This window comes from Cornus florida, unplaced genomic scaffold, assembly GCF_030987335.1.
Source record: "Cornus florida cultivar Cherokee Brave unplaced genomic scaffold, ASM3098733v1 CherokeeBrave_3.0.0_Hap2_Chr08, whole genome shotgun sequence".
Lineage (NCBI taxonomy): Eukaryota > Viridiplantae > Streptophyta > Magnoliopsida > Cornales > Cornaceae > Cornus > Cornus florida.
The window spans coordinates 70,673,592-70,692,929 of NW_026775578.1; the positions used below are offsets into that span (position 1 = coordinate 70,673,592).

Sequence of the window (19,338 nt, forward strand, 5' to 3'; positions counted from 1 at the left end):
TTTTGGAAACAAATAGGAATTAGTACTCTTTTGATCGTGTCTTTTCTTTATTTTCTTCTTAGTTACTTATTGTGTTTATTCTTAATTGACTAGGTGCATTAAGCAAGGGAATCAAGTAAGGGAAACAAAGGAAGCCAAGTGGAGCTAAACAAAGCATTAAGGGCTAAAATCTAAAAAATTGCAAAGCAAAGCAAGGCTTGGAAATTGAAAAATATATTGAAGTTGTTTAAGGACCCTTTGTGAGATCTTTCTAACTTAATCTCTAGTTAAATCGTTGGCCCGCGTGGAGGCTTGTTTTTACTTTCCAAGATAAATCGTGAGCCCCCGTGGAGGCAATTTACCTTTCTTTACATATTGTTTCAAGCATGGGAGTATGAGATCATTGTTTGTGAAGATTTGTTGATTTGTTGTGGAGGCGAAGTGATTGTTACTTGTTTATTGCTTGTTATTTGTTTTGCTAGTACATGTATGGTAGTAGGTCATTGAATCCTACTCTTGTCCCTCTTAATTTTCATCTTGAATCGGTTGTTCGTAATCCTAGGGGAAGAGGTAGTTCTCATCATTCCATTTCATCAATGGAGGAGCAAAACAATGACCATGTGGAGGACCTTGGTTACATACACCAACAAGGCGTCCTCCACCCTGATGTACATCATGAAAACATCCAAGTACCATTAGCCATGCCTAGACCGTTCATTCCACAACAACAAGGCCAAATTCCATTGGGAATGCCTCAACCAATCTTTGCTCCACAACCTCCTATGGTACAAGTCAATCAAGGTGTTCGAGTAGCACCGCCGGTTGCAAATCCTCCTCTTGCCTTAAGAGACCATTATGTGCCTAATGAATATAATGCACCCACTTGCATTCAATTGCCCCCATTTAGAGCATATCACTATGAAATCAAACCACAAACCATTCAAATGCTTCCCAACTATCATGGACTTCCAAGTGAAGAACCTTACAAGCATTTGGATGAGTTTCTTGAAGTGTGTTCCACCGTGAAATACATGGACATGCTAGAAGAAGTTTTAAGGCTTAAACTCTTTCCTTTTACCCTTAAACATAAGGCAAAATATTGGTTTAACAATCTTAGGCCTTTTTCGATAACTTCTTGGGCAGAAATGCAACAAGAGTTCTTGAAGAAGTACTACCCGGTATCAAAGACCAATGCCATGAGAACTTCCATTCGTGAATTTTCTCAAGGGGATAGGGAAATGTTTCATGAGGCATGGGAAAGATTCAATGACTTGCTTAGAAAATGCCCACATCATGACATACTTAAGTGGCAATTAGTTCAATATTTCTTTAAAAATTTACCGGACAATAATAAGGGTATGGTTGATGCATCTATGGGTGGTTCTTATCTTGACAAGCATGAAAATGACGTGTGGCAATTGTATAGAAGTATGAGTGAAAATTCAATGAATAGATCTTTGTCATCTAAAAATGGTAGAAATCTAGGTGGAAGGAAGAATGTTGGCTTATATCAAGTTGATAATTCAAATGACATAGACACCTAGATGAAATCCTTATCTCAAAGGTTTGATCAATTTTTGGTCAACCAAACTTCGGCGAATCAAATGGCTTCCTCCCCTAATCATGTTCATCATCGTGCATCTAATGAATCATGCATGACTTGTTTTAGTGTTTTACATTCTACTTCCAATTGTCCCATGGACATGTACAAAATGGCAACCATGAGCAAGCAAATGCCATTTTTGCTAACCAATGGAATAATCCCTATGGTAATCATTACAATCCAAGTTGGAGGAACCATCCGAACTTCTCTTGGAAAAGCCAAGGAGAGGGCTCAAACCCTTCCCAAGGTGGTTTTCAAGGAAAGTATGTTCCACCTCTAATGCAAGGCCAAAGTTCCCAAGGTTTTAGATCATCATCATTTCAATCACATGGTAATCAATTCTCAAATTCCCATTTTCCTAATCAATCATCGTCTTCTCAAGGAAATTCTAGGAGTCCCGCTTTTGAAGAAAAAGTTTTGATCGCTTTAGGAACCCTAGAGGCAAACACTCAATTGCTTCATTCTCATTCTCAATCCATTGCTAAGCTAAAAACCTAAGTAGGGCAAATAACTAGTACTTTAAATGCTAAAGAGAAAGGGAAAATGCCTTTGAATGCCCCACCAAAGCAACAATGTGTTATGGAGACTCATTCCTCATCAAAAGGTCCTACAATTGAGCATGTCAATGCGGTGACAACCTTGAGGAGTGGGAAAATTGTGGACAACCAAGTGAGTATGTCCAATGAAGAGAGTGAACCGGTGCAACCAAAAGTTGACACCCGTCCCGTTTCATATTTTATTCCTCCTTCATTGCATGTGCATGATCATCATGTTGAGAAAGTGTTGAAAAATGATTTGAAAGATGAATTAAAGCATGATTTGAAAAATTCTTGTGTTGAAGACTTTTCAAAGAAAGATTTTGAGCCAAGAGCTCCATTTCCGGATGCCTTGAAAGGATCCATTTATCTTGACAAACAAAAGACCAAGACCAATGAAATTATTGAAATGTTTAGGCAAGTGAAGATTAATCTTCCGTTTTTAGATGCAATTAAGCAAATTCCGACTTATGCCAAGTTCTTGAAAGATATTTGCACCCAAAAAAGGATGAATAAAATCTAAGCACCAAGAAAAGTGGTCTTGACCGAGCAAGTGAGCTCCATTTTGTAACATAACACTCTCCTAAAGTTTAAAGACCCCGGTTCACCTACTACTTTTTGCATTAGTGGTAACCATGTTATTAATCGGGCTCTCTTAGACTTAAGAGCAAGTGTTAATCTTTTTCCATATTCGGTATATGTCAAATTGGGCTTATGAGACTTGAAACCGATGTCGGTAGTTTTACAACTTGTTAACCGATCCATCAAAATGCCCCGGGGTATCATGGAGGATGTTTTGATTAAGATTGATAAGTTCTTCTTTTTGGTCTATTTCATTGTCATAGACACGAAACCAGTTCCAAACCCCAACAGCCAAATTCCCGTTATCCTTGGCCGTCCCTTCTTGGCAACTTCAAATGCCAACATCAATTGTAGGATGATGATAATGAAAATCTCATTTAGGCATATGAAAGTGAAGTTGAACATCTTTAATCCAACCCCAAATTCAATGGACAAGCATGAAGAAGTGTGTGTTGTTGAAAAATGCATTGGCAAATAAATTGATAAAGTTGAATCTTTATTTGATGTTGAACATTTCCATGGTTTATCTACCAAAGAGAGTCCAAAGAAAGTTGCATTGAAACCAAGTGTTGAAAGGGCATGGAAGCCCAAGAGTTGTTTTGACAAAGGACCATCAATGTCGTTTGAATCAAATCCAATGAGTTCTTTAGGGAACCATTTGTTGGGTGGGGTTCAAAGTGCTTTTCACCCCGTCAATGAGGGGATGCATAACAAGATATTTGATCCGGGTTAAAAGAGCCCAACGTCTTGCTAGAGACGTTAAAGACTTGTAAATGATTCGTAGGGTTTACAACCCTATTCCTCCTTCATTTATATTTTACCTTTCATTTCTTGCGTCGTCTAGATATATTCTAGGTTTATACACATTGTTAAGGACTGTGATTGAGAATGCATGCACTTTCATTCTGAAAATAGGCATTTTGTTCATGTTCGATCGATCTCAAAAGAGGTTCGATCGATCGAACATCCCTCTCTGCATCCAGTCATCTCTCAGTCCCATCGATCTGAAATTTCCTGCATAAATCAGCTCTCTGTGTATCGATCGAAAATTTCTTAGGATCGATCTGAAAGTTCCTAGATCAATCCAACTTTTTCTTGGATCGATGTTCACTCCACACTTAGAAAAATTTTTGAGATCCATGCAAAAGGACTCTCTGTGCATCATTCGAACTTGTCTACAGGTTTTCACCTGTTCGATCAATCGAATTATCTTCTAGATCGATCTTGGATTGATCGATCTGTGTTTCTGTTGACTTTATCTTTGACTGTCATTTTCGATTTTGAATTTTAATATTTCAAAAATACAAAAATATTTTCAATTTTTATTTTATTTCTAAACAAATTCCAAAAACAATTTTAGGAAATTTTTCAAAAATCCCAAAAATATTTTGATATTTTTATTTTATTTTATTCTCAAAATTTTCAAAAATATTTTCAATTTTAGGAAATTTTTCAAAAATCCAAAAATATTTTTATTTTTTTTTATTTTTATTTTAAAAATATTTTCAAAAATTCCAAAAAGATTTTCATTTTATTAATTTTTACCTTTATTTTATTATCCAAAATCCAAAAATATTTTCTTTTTAAATCCATTTTATTTTTATTATTTTAAGTTTCTAAAAAAAATCCAAAAAAAAAATAAATATTTTTAGTTTTCAAAAATCCAAAAATTTCAAAAATACTTTGTCATTTGGAAGCATAGATCGATCTGTGTTCCTTCAAGACCGATCTATGTTCGATCGATCTGAGATTTTTCAAGATCGATTGAACTCGTCGGGACAAGTTTTTAAAATAGAACCCTAGGGTCATTAGATCGATTTCAAAGATCGATCCAAAACCCAAGCTTGCCCCCACCACTGCAAACCACCTCTCCCATCTCTGGCGAACCCTCCGGCGAGTTTCCAAAGCTTCGAATCTTCGTTCCTCATCTCAAATCTCATCTCTCTCTCCCTCGATCCACTTCTCTCCTCGGATTATGTAAGTTTTGGGTTTATTTTTGGAATTTGAGTTTCAAATCATATATTTTTTATGTTTCCATGTTAGATCTGAGCTTCCCATGATTGATTTGTTACCATTTTTTAGTTTTGAGCATGTGTCTATATATGTATATATATCTTTGTATATATTTCATTCCGAATTTGATTTTGGGGGTCACGTGCCAAAACAAGTGACCATTTTTATGTTGTTGAAGAGTTGTGGGACCCACAACCTTGTTTGGGTACCCCCCGTGCCATCCACGTCACAGATCCGTGACTTTTCGAATTTCTCATAGTAGTTCGATTGATCTCAAGTTTTCTCAGATCGATTTGAGAAAGATCGATCTCACTTAAGTCCAGATCGATCCAAGTTGGATCGATCTCATCTTTTCCTGATCGATCGAACATCACAGATTTGCCATTTCACTTCACACACCATCTTTTGTGTTTCATACTATCTTATTTCTGCCCAATGCCTGTGTTTTCCACATTAGATGCATTCCATACTTATCATGTTTAACATGTTTCACTTAGTCACTGTTTTTTTGGCTGCGACATCAGTTGCACAGCTTCATGATTATTATTCTGAGTTGTCTATCTTATTTGACATACATGTTTCTATATGTTATGCTTTAATTCTTTATGCCGGTACTGACTTATTTTGCAAGTGTTTTTCTTTCTGTTTTGCAGGTTATGGCTAGGGTAAAGACTATTGTCCGTAAGAATTACCATCGTAGAGTCAGGCCCAGATTGGAGGAACAGGCAGGACCTTCTCATGTTCAGGACCTAGTTCCGGAGCCAGCTCTAGAGCAGGTTGATGAGGCTGAGCAGACTGAGCAGTTAGAGGAGTCTCAAGAGGCAGTTCCAGCTCAGTCCCCATCAGCCGACTCTATACTATAGTCTTCGGCTTCTGCATCATCTTTTTCAGCTGAGGCTGAGCATGTACCTTCTCCTTCACCACCACTAGCACAGCCAGACCAGGTTCGCGATAGACCTATCAGGAGATACTCATGCCTTCAGGTGGCGCATGAGTCAGTATTCGATATTACCTTCTTTTCTCAGTATCTCTTGACCTGTCCAGCTTATGATGATATTGACCGGAGGGGCATTTCAGCTATTTTGGCCCCAGTTACTTATCCAGTTTACCCACGGCTTGTTTGGTTGTTCTACCAGAACCTTTGGCAGGCCCTAAGTAACCTATCGGAGCTGCATACTACTATTGATGGCCACCCTATCCGAATCACAGTTGATATTTTAGCCAGATCTTCTCGATGCCCTCATGTCTGCCCTCCTGATGTTCATTATCCTATCTTGGAAAGGAGGCCTTCTTACACAGACATAGCCGTGGCACTGACTGGCCACTATGCAGATGGCGAGAGTTTCACCACCCGGACTTATCTGCCCGATGAGCTTTGGTTCTACGATTCGGTACTGTTCCGAAACATATTTATGGCGGACCATAAGTTCCAGAGGCGTTCAGACTTTTTGACTGTTTTATATGGATTCTATATAGGCCACAGGTATCTATGCCGGCACTCTACTGGAGTATCATAATGAGATTATATTCGAGCTACATTAGCAAGGCTAAGCACAGGCGAGCCACTTTCCTCCCATTTGGCCATCTTATCACTCAGATCCTCCTAGATCAGAGCTATCATTTCCATCCGGATGAGTGTCCAGAGATAGGAGCTTGCCACTATGGCAAGAAGGAATAGAACAAGAGCTACAACGCTCTTATCAAGAGCCTGGAGCAGGATGTCATTCTAGTAGTTGATGAGCTTGAGGAGGAGGAGATAGCAGCAGCAGCGAACGATCCAGCAGACGCACAGACGGCTGCAAATGTATTTATAGACATAAATTTAATGCAAGAGCCTCCAGCAGAGGAGGTACCATATCACTCTCCGGCAAGGTCACCACTTCATTCTCAGGAGCAGGTTCAGGATGTACCACAGTTTTGTGATCGAGTCATACCTGAGGCTCCAGTTCAGACACCTGGCCTAGGAGAGTGTATCCAGACTTTGAAGGATGCAGTAGTCTTTCTTCGATCAGATGTGGCTTCTCTTAGCACAGACGTGACTACTCTCCTCTCCGATGTCTTAGCTGCGCTGCAGGGCATATCCAGAGATATCCGGGGATCACGCCTCACTCGCCCTACCTCATCTGGCTGATCTCTATTCCTCTCTTTCATCATTTTATATATCTGTGATACATTACTATTATTTTGATACTGATATATTTTTGCGGCTAGTCTGTCGGCCCTGATACTGTGATATACCATATACTGTTTTTACTTTCCTATTTTATGCATGATCTTTTGGATGTCGTATCTTTATATTAATATATCTGTCTATGATTGACTCCATTATCAGGTGCATCCCAGTGACTTCAGTGAGAGAGTGCTGCCCGAATATTTCAGGACCACCCTTTTTCTCTCTCCTTAGTTCATTTATTGTCCCATTTACACTTGTATGTCTACTGTGCACTGTTATTATCCCTTTTGTTATCTGATTAGCTTTCCTCCCAGTGCCATCTTTTCAGGACCACAGTTAATCCCAAGTTTGGGGGGTTATACCACCCACTTTGGATACTTCTGTGCTAGCCCTTCTTTGCCTTAGCTGCACTGGTATACTCTTTCCTTTGTTCTCTTTGCACATTAAGGACACTGTGCCATTTAAGTTTAGGGGTAATAGGTGTTATTTGCAGTGTTTGTTGTCAATTTCAAAATTTTAAGCATGACTTGTGTATTTGAGGGATTTTTCTACGATTGGTCCATGACTAGCTATGATTTTGATCTTTTGAGGACTATATTGCTTAAAATTTAAAAATTGTTTGACTTGAGAGTTCAATACTCCTTGTATGCCTTGTGGATACCATTTAGGAGTAAATTTTTTAAAAGATTGATATCTTACTTGCACTTGTGGTCCATATCATCCTGATTTTGTGATTGTTTTGAGATTCACTCTAGTATTCTACACTAGCACAGGTGCACACTAGCATTCATTTGTGGGGTACATGCTTTATTGATTATTGAATTGGTTATATCCCAATTGGGTTAGTAGTGCATTGAAAGTTTTCATTCTTGATAAAGGTGGATAACAAACCCCTTTCACTAAGTAGCCAGGATTCTAGCCTCATCAAGCACTGAATTTCTCGCGCCGAAAGGTGGAGGGCCCAAACTCTAAGTTAATAATTGAACTTACTTTCCAAAAAAAAAAAAAAAAAAAAAAAAAAAAAAAAAAAAAAAAAAAAAAAATGATGAAAAAGAAAAAGAAAAAGTTGTAAAAGTAATAAAAAAGTGAGGACTTCTCCCAAAAGGTGAGAAGTGGGAAATGATTAGATAGAGGTTGTTTTGATTTGTAGCCTAGTTGATTTGAGTTTGTAAGTCTTTAGAGGTGTTTGAACACCTAGTGCCCTAAAGCCATCTGGTTTGGGAGTCATTAACCTAACACTCGACCTCATGGATCGCTAGAAAGCTTAATTGATCAACACATTGCACTATGCATCCATCTTTGATCCTTAGGGATAGAAAAAAAAAAATCAAGTGAAAAGAATAAGTGCATCTAAATCAATAAAACTTTAATAAAAGGTTCACTTTTTGTCTTGATGATCGATATTAGATTTGTGTACTAGTTTGAGGGTAAAGATGTGATCATTTCTTTAGTTGGCTTAGATAGCAACATATTTGATGCTGGTCCACTCAAAAAGGATTCTAGAGTTGTTTTGATTTACATGACCATTTTCTTGATGTGTGGAGGACCATATTTGCTTACTTGGTGTTGAAATTTTGGGAGATTGCTTGGAAATGGTTGAAAAATTGCATACTCGAGGTAGTTTTCTCCCAATGCTTATTTACAATATTGGTGTCTCTTTTGTGAGAATGAGCTTAATGTTTGTGGGTATCATCTCTAGAAACCCTCACGAGACTTCACTCGTCCACTAGGGGTAACCTAGGGGTTTAAAAGGCTTGTTGCATACGCTAAATGCAATCGTGTTCCCTACGAAAGTGGCATTATCCATTTATTGCTTTCTAGTTCATAGTCGTATAGTTGTTCATTTCATTCCTTTACTTTGTAGTCCATTGCTAGGGACTAGCAATATTTAATTTTGGGGGTGTGATGAGTGCTGAAAAGTGCGCATTTAAACCCCTTAAGCTTGAACATTCTAGGACCTTTATCTATCTTATTTTCCCGTTTTATTCTAATTTCATGTTATTGCCCTTTTCAGGTGCTTATCCCAAAAATAAGTCAATTCAGCCAAATAAGAGCATTAAAGAAGTTAACTCAAGCTAAATGGAAGAAAGGAGCAAAGTGGAAACAAAATGAAACAAAGTGTGGAAATTCAACAAGTTGGATCGATCTCAGAAATCCTTCGATCGATCTGGACATTTCAAGATAGATCCAAGCATTTGTCCTTATCCTCAAGAATCCAATAAGTTCAATCGATCTAACTTATTTTCTATCGGTCGAAAATATTCCATCTTATCCATACCTACCACCCTACCTACCACTTTTGTCTCTTACCCAAAATATCTCAAAAATATCTCAGAGATTTGTCTTTATTCAAAAAGACGCCGCCAAGGATGATCGATCTCTGTAGTATTCGATGGATCTCAGTATAGTTCGATCAATCTCACCACAATTCGATCGATCGAACCTCCTCAAGACCCAAAAAAAAAAAAATAGATTCCAGCTCATTAAAAGTTGGCTCATGTGCAATCATTGGAGGGACCTTGGTGCACGAATCTAGACCATTGGTGTGACATTCGACCTACCTATATAAGGATTTAGAGCCACTTTTAAAGAATAATTAATATCATTCATAACTTGTATATCTTATATCTTGGAGAGGAGGCTAGAGACTAGAGAGCTTTTCATACACCTTTGGGAGTTCTTCCATTCTTCTAGGGTTTCCATCAAGAAGGAGGTCATTCCTACCATGGAGATAGCCCTTGAGGGTTGGATGACTACTTCAATGAGTGGCTAGACATCTACTTAGGGCTAGAGTAGCCCCTAAGTTTGCTTCTTAGTCTTAGTTCTTTGTATATTTTTGGGAATATTTTTGTAACAAATATTTTGATCTTCGATTTATATATATATCTTGTGGTTTCTACTTGATGTGTATGAATTAATGCTTTCAATTGATTATCTACTTCTAACCATATGTCTATGTATGCTAGAATGGATGATTCATGTGTTTTTTTTTAGATTTAGTGGAATTTATACATGTCTATGTGTATGGATGAAGTTAATCTAGAGATGGTCAAAACATAGAGCTTAATTGAACGCACTTGTAATTTATTTGATGGTTCACACTTGTTTCTTAATGGATTGTGCCACACCTTTAGTTTACTTAGTTTAATTTCCATGTTTATAGTGTAGATATAGTGTAGTTGCTTTAGATTCATAGTTATGAATGCAAAGGGTATATGTTTCTAGATAGTTGTGTGTGCATAAATTGTGGTTTCATTGAATGGATTTTAGTCTCATTTGATAGGTTGGGCTTTCCATTTGAATTGGCTTGACAATCTATACTTATTTGTCATCCATGCCTAGTTTCAATTAATGTCACACACACACACACAAGTTACAAGTCAATTTCCCCATTGATATACAATTGCTAGTGTCTAGTGAAGTCAAGCTTAGTGGTGAGCTCTAATATCCTAAGTCCTCTCCTCTATATATCTTTTTCCTACCTTATTAATCCTTGTGCTTTGTTTATTTTAATTCCAATTGCATTGTAGTTTAATCAATCAAACCAACCATCTTTTGATCACTTGACTTACTTACCCTATACATTGTTTCCATTGCAAACACGCCCACAATCCCTTGGGACGATCCCTACTCACCCTAGCTATATTTTTAGTTAGAGGTAGTAGTGGCTTTTATAAATTTAAAATTTGGCCACATTGTACACTCACACTCTTAGCGCATCCATTTTAAGCGTTGGTGGTGACGACACACCAGCTCTCTTTTACGAGTTCCTCCTACCTCAAGTGTGGTCAACATCTCCTCACTCTCTAAAGTAGCAATGGCCAGGATAAAATCATGATCAAAACAAGGAAAGTCTTCATTAATCATGTTGTACTCTATTGGATTAGCCATTAACTCACTTGCCACTTCCTCCTCTATACAAGATAGAGTGCTAGGCATTAGCTCACTTGCTACTTCTTCATTTTCACTCTCATTATCATCATCTATATACATTGAAGTTCTTGCCATTTTTTCATTTGCCGCTTCCTCCTCCTTTTGACGAGAAAGAGTACTTGCAATTTGCTCAACTTGACCTTCAAGCTTGACTAAAGTTTGAGAATGAGAATTAATAGGTGAATTTTGTGAAATATACACATAAAGTAAAACTAACACTTTTTCTTCAAATCCGGGTGAGTAAGGTGATGGAGGTGGTTCTTCATAAAATGGTGGGGGGGGGGGGGGGGGGGGGGGTAATAGTCACAAGGAGGATAATGAGAATAGTCAAGTCCATAATAAGATGATGCATATTGAACATTGGACTCAATCTCATAAGGATTAAAATATGGTGGAGGGATATAAGGTGAGGGGAAGTAATTTTCCCCCAAACTTAGATCAAACAATGGCTCCATCCACATTCAAAATCCAAATGCAAGGAAAAATTTTGGCCTCCTCACGGGCCGATGCTTGGACAAAGATTTAAGCAATATAATGAGCCTCAACAAGGGCTATCACAAGCATGCAAAAAAGTCCAAAATTAAAATAAAAGAGTTTCAAGAATTGCTCACAACGGTCCTTTAGCAACTTCAAATTTTAATGTTAGCTTTAAGCTCCGATGATTGGTTCAAGTTCCAAAGTTTGCCTTTCTTGTAGTCAAGTACCTTATTGACAAATAATAATGAGAACAAGAGAAAAGAATATACACTGGAAAATAAAAATAAAAAATAGAAGCAATCGAATGAACACTATTGTCTAGTTTAATTCCAACAAAACCATTAATCCCCGGCAACGGCGCCAAAATTATGATGCGACCCGAGCGTGTGCACAAAATAATGCACAACACTTGAGTTTAGAAATTAGTGTCAAGTGGACATTATACTTTAAATTTATAAACCGCTTAACACCTATGCTATGTAGTATGAGTGAGAAGGGATCGTCCCAAGAGATTATACATGTTAGAATTTAACTTCGACTCTAATGTACCAAATGATTGCGAAGAGATATATTGGTTGATTAAACTAAGATGCAAGGAAATGAAAATACAATTAAAATAAACTAAGTTGAGTTAGGGATTTAAGAGATGAGAAGTGAGGTCTTGGGTGCATTGGAATCGCCACCAAGCTCGTTCACCAAACCACACACTTTCAACTAATTTGGGGAAAACATTCTTGTGAAAAAAATGCGACTACCAATTGCAATATTAAGCATGGACCATCAAATTGAAAAATGAATTGTCTACCTAACCGACAAATAAACTAAGTATAGAACAACCCATCAAATCTAAGCATGACCCATCAAACTAGTCACAAAAATAAATTCTCTACCTACCTACAAACATGAATTAAATTGTAAAACAACCCATCAAGCATAAGTATAATCCATCAAATTAATTGACAAACCCATCTAATAAAAACCATGTCTAGCCATCACTAGATTCTTAATTAATCACACATAGACATGCAACCAACATAGAGAAACTAGTGTAGAGATTAATTCCCAAATAATCACACATAAGACAACATGTAATCACAAAGAGAATCAATAGAAAGAATTAAACCATATGAATCATGTGAGACATAATTCCCAATTTAATCACACATATATATGTAAATAAACTAGAGAATTAATAGGAAGAATTAAATCATAGAAATCATAGAAATATACCAAGATTCATTAAATTCACAAGGCTAGAACACTAATCACAGGATATTATTCCCCAAAAAGTATGAAAGAAATAGAGGTTTAGATTACAAACTTAGGGCTCATCCAAGCCCCAAGGAGAAGTCTAGCCAATCATAGAGGAGGTGGATGTAATCTTAGAACCCTCAAGGGCAAGCTCCAAATATGGCTCTATCTTTTTCTTCCTCTTCTTCTTCTTCTTCTTCTTTGAAGCTCTAGAGAAAGAGAAAGTGTAGATCTAGAGATGTGTTCTTGGTGCCTCCACTCATCTCTTTTCTTCTAACCATAATCTCTAACTTTTATAGAGAGAAAATAAAAATTACAATGTAAAAATAAAATGATGAAAAGCTCCTTTACAAAAATGGTTCAATTCCCTTTAAATACAAGGTCCTTTTCTTAGTTATTAAGTTAAAAATATAGCCCCAAAAATATCTAATCCCGCAACTATGTGCTAGGTGGAGTTCGGGCGCGTGGGAATAAGACAGCTCACTGCCAGCACATTTTCGATCGATCCAATTTTTCTTTGATTGATCTCACTTTTCTTCGATCGATCTCTAGTCGATCTCACTTGGCAGTTTTTCAGCATCAGCCTTTTTTTGCTCCAGATCAGCCTCCTTTTGCTCTAGATTCTCACCAACACTTAGTTTGACTCCAAAAAGGCCTTAAGAAACCATTTTTAGCCCGTTTTAACTTTATTGACCTAAAATAGACAAAAACACAAATAAGTACTAAAATGGGAAAATAAGATAGAATAAGGTCCTAGAATACTCAAGCTTAAGGGGTTTAAATTCGCACTTTTCAGCCCTCATCAGTTCTATGCTCACAGCCAGAGGAGAAAAAGGTGAAACAATCCCCAAAGGAGTGAGATTTGGGTACGGCCGATGCATAACTTACAAAAAGTAGTGGGTCATTGGCCGAAGGCCTCACCACAGGCCCTAACTCAGGAAAGTATACTTGTAGCCAAATTTGAAATAGCCAAAGGGGGCCACTATAACGTCCAAAGTTGGAAGTGAGCAAGTTATAAATTCCTCGGTATAAATGGAAAAGCACTAAAGGGGCTAGAGCAAGGAGTTTACCTCTGGAAAGAGCAATGGCCACATGGATGTAATCCTTAGTAACTTGAAAGGCCGGTACACATAAAAGGAACTTGTTCAGCCAGGCCAATAAAAAAGAAATATGCTCGGCATCGTTAACACGAACACGAGGATCCATGGTAGAAGTTAAATACTTACCATAAGAAGACTCGGAAGATTTAGTTCCAGTTTGTTTAGAGGAAAGATAAAGGGTGAATCTTCTTCTACCAACAAGCTGCTCACATCAATCCTAAAAGGCTTGAGGCTGGTTAAAAAGCATATGTCATAAATGGTTGGAGCCATCATGCCACACCTCAAATGTAAGGAGTTAGTGGTGGTCGACCAGTTGAACATAGCTGCTATCATCAGGGCCCTGTCTTGAGCGAAATTTGTTTTACTCAATTGAATGGCATCATAGATACCACAAGCCTTCCACGTGTCTCCTTTCACAGCCCCAACCCGGTCGACCCAATTGATCCAACATCATTGGGAACATGCCACGTCCTAAAATAAAAATATGGCAAACTGCTATTTTCATTAGGAGGGAAAGTTTGAAGAAAAGGAAGTACATCGGCCGAGGGGTAGAAAGGCGAGATGGATGAAGGAGCTTCATCAAGGAAGGCAAGACCTAAACCATTGAAGTCAGTGCGAAGATCAATGAGAGTATTGAGATAATACTTATGAGGAGAAAGGGTTTTTAGGGATTTCTTAATGATGCTGCCATGAGTTGAAGGATTGAAAGGTTGAGGGATTGAGGTGGAATCGGTTGATTTGGTTTTCTTAGGAGTCATGAAAGAGAGAAGGAAATTTTTGTTGTTGTGAAGGGGAATTTCAGAGATATTGACTTAAGACTAAGGAAGAATGATTTCAGTGATTTCAGGGTTCTGCAAGATACGAAGCTAAATAATAGTTAGGTGTAATGATGGATTTATTTAATCACCGCTTTAATTGGGAAACTGATAACCATTAAGGCAGGTGGTTGGGTGGAGTAAGAATTAATTACCAATATTTGAAATTTAAGTTTTGGCCGATACAAATTCCAAAAGCTTCTTGTCATAAATGATAAGAGCATTTGAAATTCAAGGGGCATTTGTTGGCACCAAAACATGGCAGCCACCTCAGCGGTGATGTTGACTAGTGAGGAGTCAACAAGTGCTCAGTTTGTTTAAAATGGAAGACAGCCAATTGAGGAATATTGGGAGAAAATCTAGCGAAGTATGTTCGGCCACCTTATCAAATAAGGTTGTTGTTGAGATTCTAATCAACTCAAATACGGTCATTGATTGAAAAAGAAATACTTGAGATTTAGCTAAAATGAAATCCCTATAAAGTAGGAATTTAGTTGGAAAAGGAAAAGGGATTCAAGAAAGAGGCAGCCGAGTGAGTCATTATATGGATAAGTTTAAAAGCTATAAGTGGCCATTAGGCCATTTAAGGAAGATACAGCTGCCATGTTTATAAGGAAAGAAGTTGTTAAAAACTATCAACTTTCCAGCAACTTTTTAGCAATTTTTCAGCAATGTCTTGGCAACTTGCATGTGACTAAATCAAGGAAGGTTGTTTTAATAAGGATTTCCTATTGAAGCAAGATGAGAAGAGAAGCAGAATAACAACGGGATTTGACTCAGTTCAAATTACGAAAAAAAAATCAAGGAAAAGATGATTTTCAAAGCAAGAAATTAGGAAAATAAGTTAATTTAGAACTTCTATAAATAGAAGTGTTGTATTTCATTCCAATTTGTCTAGCACCAACTACAAAACAACATGAATCAAAAATTCATCAAATGACTCAACGTCATCTTATCTTCAATTATTTTGTACAAATGGCAAATTTCATTCAAAGAATATGAGTTCCAATAACTTATCATTCTTTTTGCAATGTCTAATTATGTTATTTACAATTTATTCATTATTTTATGCAAACGGATTTAAATGACAAATCTTTGATCAGATTCATGTCACTTTAATTCTGCCTATTCATTCCATTGCACCATTACTTTCCATGCAATTTCCATTCAGCCAGTTATTTTAAAGTCAATTTCAATTCAGCCGTTTATATTCCATGCTATTTCAATTCAGCTGTCTTTCTTTACCGTCAATTTAAATTTAGCATGTTCATTTAAATTTTCTTTAGTCATTGCATTTTTAGTTCTTTTAACACCAAGTCCTTGCAAACAAGGCAGAACAAGAACCTTGCTGGGAGTTTTTACTATTCTCTCTCCCACACATTCGCCTGAAGTCAGCTATTGAAAAAAGGGATAGGCTTGTGTTCATTTCATAATTTTGAGTGTTTTATACAAATACTCCGGCACGCCCGCAAGAGTCCATCAACCGGCGTAAGACCAAAAACCACGCGAACAGACTCATTACAAACCTATACAGAACAAAAATAAATAAACATTTAGATATTCAAACATCAAAAGAAAAAGATAAAAACCCTCCAATTTTCTACAGTGAACATTATTAGCTAATGAAGATTGTTTGACACTTTGAGCTTAAACCAACAACACGAAATTCCTCAAAACAAATAATACTGGTTTTATCTATGTAAAATGAGCAAGCTATGGCCCCAAGGAATGGTAAGTAGCCTGAATAAGTGCTTCGCTGCAGTGAGAGGGGGGATTCAAAAAACAAAAAAGAATGGTAAAAGTATTTCTTTCCAGCATTTTCTAAATTTTAATCAAGGCAATCTAGAATTTACTCACCTAAATTGTTCCAATCAGTGGATGAGAGAAATTTAATCCAATAGAAGTGAATAACTGCAGGAGTAATAATTTCGCTTGTAGATGAGAGATTGATGTTCATGAATTATTGATTAATTATCATAATTTCAATGAAAATCTCAAAAGATAAGATCTGTTGGATAAAATTGAAAATCAAATTTCAAAGGCAAAATAAAAAACTGAAATAAAAATTAGGGTAAATGAGATTAGAATTTACCTGCTATACGAGATGATCACAGGAGTTCTTTATGGACTAAAATTGTGCTAAAAGATTCACCATCATCAATCAAATGAAACCATATGCAGATTTGTGAAATACGGACCAAATAGTATAGATCTAAACAACAAAACAAAGAAAATCAGTTGTTAAGTAGTTGAAGTATAAACCTAGAGAGAGAGGGGGAGGGAGGGAAGGAGGGGGGCATACCTCTGCTATTTTGCCAAAACTTAGCGCACTCTCAATCGTCATATCCTGATCTCGCTATCTTGGCAGCAATAACGGGAGGGGTGTATAGCTCTAAGCGTCTACTACGCTTTTTCTCTTCCCGAATCGCCTTGCCTCAAATAAATGGGAGGGTTTACACACAGTAGGAAGATGGAAACGATTTAATTGGGTATTTGGGTGGAAGATTTAGGTGCTAAGATCCTGTATTAGTGGGCATAACGCGGGAAATTTTATTTTTCTGTAAGTCATTGTACGAGGGAAAAAGAATTTTGGCCAATATACAAGACCTAACAAATAAGTCATTAAAATAAATAATGTAAGTCATTAAAACAAATTTGAATAGGCAAATAAGTGTAAACTATTTTTCTATATGTCAATTGTGCGAGGGAAATAAAAATTTTGGCCTGATATACATGACTTAACAAATAAGTCATTAAAATAAATAATGCAAGTCATTAAAAAAAAAAATGAATAAGCAAATAAGTGTAAGTCATGAATATGATTGCGTTTTAACATTTAACGACATGCTCTAGATCATAAGTCTTAAATTAGTACTAACACGACTTGGCTTTTATGCAAGTCGTCAATTACGAGTCGTAAAAATTCAATTTTCTTGTAGTGTTTTATTAATATGCTAAACAGACTAAAACATACAATTAAGGGCGCTTGAATATGAAATATTCGACTCTTATCATTAAGCATGCTTGATGTAACCTCTTTTGGATATGTTATCTTGTGATCATATATTATTTTTGTAGAAGGAAAATGGTTCGGGAACTTATTCTCATCTTTTGAAGTTCCTGAATGATTTCTACTTCTCTCATTCACACTTGTAGCCATTCGTATGGACTCGTGGATGTATGATCCTTAATTAATGCATATGGAATTCTAATTTACAGTTATCATTTATTCTTGTTAAGGTTGCATGCTTCAAATATCGTTAAACTATCAAATGTCGTTGTCAGACTCGCTTTGATGTTGGGATAATACCTAATGGACTTACCGTGCATGCATTTTTCCTTCAAGGTTCACATTTTGGCCTTATATTTGTCGAAACTGGGCTGGGATACTTTCTTTTAGGCTAATTTTGCTCCAAGGATCCATCTGATCGGTTAAATGAGGCCATCTAACTGATTACATGGACTTAGCAGAATGCTATTTTTTGGTTCCCTTGGCCATCTGGTCGGTTAGATGGGGCTATCGAACCGGTTAGAAGGACCTAGGCAGTGTATCTCATTCTGGACCACCTATCTGATCGATCAGATCATGGGATCTAATCGGTTAGATGGTCCTAACTTCTCATTTTTGCCTTAAATGTTTCTTCAAACCTCATTAGTGACCCAGACTTTCACTATATCACTTGTACTTATGTAAAATAACTATTTTGCCCTTGACATTCACTTAATGACCATTTTACCCTCAATAACCATAGTTCCACCCTTTTTATCTTCACTTCCGCACTATGTTAATCGGGTTATCGGGTTGGGTTATGTCATTTTGGTTGATGAACCGAATCATGGGATTTGGGGTATCACAGAACCCATATCATTGTATGGCATCAAGGTGATCCACCTATAGATATTATGCATGATGTTGAATTGAATGTTGCATATCCTAGATTGAATGTTAAGAGAAAAGTTATTACTCCTGACTCATTGTATATTTGGTGTCTATAATTGGATTATAATCAATAAAAATGGAATTCAAAGATTGGTTAAAGACGATTTATTACTTTACGAGGCAAAGGAGCCTATACCAACCTATGAATCTTGTATTAAAGGATAGATGATCCAAAGGGCTTTTTTAGCCAAAGGATATAGACCTAAAGAACAGTAAGAGTTGGTACACACTAACACGTGTGGTTCTATGAACATCTAAGCAAGATTACTCACATTTTGGATATATTTACCTGATGTGACACCAGTCTGAGGCTTTTGGTATATTATAAGAGTATCAAAATGTGGTGGAGCAAAGATTTGGTAAACTTATAAGAATACTTTGATTTGATCGTGAAAGTGAGTACTTCTTAGGACAACTCAAAGACTTTACGATAAATGTGAGTGTTGTGCACCAATTTTCAGCACTAGACTGCCCTCAATGGTTGAGGTCGCAAAAAGGAGGAAAAATATTATGCTTAACATAGTTAGATCTATGATGAGTTATGCTATATTACCTCTTTTATTTTAGAGTTTAAACTTAAAGACAATGATGTACACTTTGAACTATGTCCTGTCTTAGTGTTTCTTAGAGACATCGTTTAAGCTATGGTTTAAATGGAAACTTAGTTTTAATAACATGTGCATATGGGAGTCCAGCATATGTGCACAAGAAATGGACAAGTAAGTTGGAAGCAAGATCAGAGGCATATTTGTTTTTTTTATGGCTACTCTAAAGGTACTAGGGTGGATTATTTTATGATCTCAGAGACTTCAAGGATAATGTTATGAACCACAAACCTAGTAACAGAAGAATGTTAGAGGAGATGGTTGGCACACCAATTGTACCACGGGTGAACACACTGGTTATAGACACTGAAAATTATATGACATAAGAAGT

The 19,338-nt window shown here is 36.8% G+C and overlaps 1 pseudogene; it reads right to left on the reverse strand.

The window, feature by feature from the left end:
* Window positions 1-1,181: 1,181 nt before the first annotated feature.
* LOC132272170 (small nucleolar RNA R71) lies at window positions 1,182-1,279 on the reverse strand (annotated as a pseudogene).
* Window positions 1,280-19,338: the final 18,059 nt, after the last annotated feature.